Raw genomic sequence first — 1,865 nt, 5'->3', positions numbered from 1 at the left:
TGTCTTAAGTATCTTCAGAGTTCCGTTATTTTAGTTAAAGACTGAAGTTTTATCATGTATCTCCTAAATTCCTATGCATGAATCCTCGGCTAGATTGCTAGCATATTTAGTTGGTTGTAGACAAATCTGACTTGGAATGTTACTTTATTTTCCTATTTACAGAATGAAAAATGCACAGCACTTCATTTTGCTGCCACTCAAGGAGCAACTGAAATTGTAAAGTTAATGATGTCATCCTATGCTGGTGACGAATCCATTATTGATGCTGTAGATGGGAATAAGGAAACATTGCTTCACAGGTAGGAGGCTGCTCTACTAGACTTCAGTGGCACAATATTTTTGGTTAGTCTCTTACAGCATCCAGTGACAATTTATGAAGTATACTTGGATACACCCTTCCACATGTATTGGAACTTTTCCATGGGATGGGAGATGGTTATTGTACAGTATGAAAGTGTCTGCAATTTGATAAGGATGTTGAAGATTTTGGTGCTGATAGCAAAATTAAACAAAAAAGTCTGATTATCTTGGAATCATGCCCAAGAATGGCCACTAGCAGTTTGTACTGAAAATTCACTCCAGTAAATAATAAGACATGATAAATGTGTGGATTTGTTAACTGCTTCCAAAGTTGTGCAACAAATGTCCTCATTAGTGAGGCTTATGTTCTCCAGAAAGTAAGTGAAAAAGAATATAAACTGTTTAAAAAGAAAAAACAAAAAACAAGAACAAACTAAACTTACATTTATTGGGAGAAAGAAAAGAATATTTTATACCTGTTCAGGTACAAGTAGATAAACTTCTCTACTGCAAAGTTGGAGGAATCTAGACAACTAGTCTTTCTTAGTTCATTTGACATCAGAGCGTGAAATCGTGGAGAAATATCCTCAGTTGTCTTCAAGAAGAAGACACTTCTTTAGATGTGCTAGCTACCAGCTATATGGAAGATATTATTTTCCTCCATTTACAAATTGGTGTAGTTGCACTCTGTTTAAGTAAATCGTCATAATTTTATGGTGTTTTTTCTACAAGGAGTTTATTGACATTAAGGACAAGAAATTTGGAAGCAGTAGAATCATCGAATTACATAATAGATAATGGAAGCATATCTGCTTATTTGGAATCATGAAAAAGCTTTTCAAATATGTCTTTTAATAATCAATTCTAACTATAGTATGTTTTGTGTTATTACTTCCCTTAATACTAAGGGAACTGTTATACTTGAGTTATACTACAGCATAGGAACTATCCTTCTCTATTGCTCATTAAGTAGAAATACTTAGTAGAGATCTGACTTTCGTATGTGTGAATTAACTGTGCTGTATTTCCTCGTTTAATCTTTCTTTTAAAAAACAAAACAACAGTATCTTGTTGTTGAATAAAGCCTGAGATTTTTTTCATGCATATAATCAGCTTAAAAATTTCTTTTGGTAAATTAATAAATGTCACCACCATTTACATCAGGTGGTATATTACAATTTTTCTTATTTCTCAAGTGGACTTGTCTGCTACAATCAGAATGGAGTTTTAGTTGAGTCTTTACTACTTTAACTCTTGTTCTCATATTCTTAAACTATTAGTGAAATGGATATGATGCACAAGTTCTGGATGGAATGATTCAAGTCTGAAGCTTATGGAATTCTTTAATGAATATGTGTGGTACAAACAAAAAAATACAGACATACGAAATGACTGGTTTGATTAAAAATCAGTGTATTGGTTGAACTGAACTTAGTTTAAAAATGAAACTCTGTGATAAAAATAGAGATAGTTTATTAAAATGAATGATGCAGCACAGGTATTTGTCTCTTTAATTTATATATATATATATATATATATATATATATTATTTATTTATTTATTTA

Source organism: Meleagris gallopavo, chromosome 3 (genome assembly GCF_000146605.3).
Source record: "Meleagris gallopavo isolate NT-WF06-2002-E0010 breed Aviagen turkey brand Nicholas breeding stock chromosome 3, Turkey_5.1, whole genome shotgun sequence".
NCBI lineage: Eukaryota > Metazoa > Chordata > Aves > Galliformes > Phasianidae > Meleagris > Meleagris gallopavo.
This window is presented reverse-complemented; position numbering follows the sequence as displayed.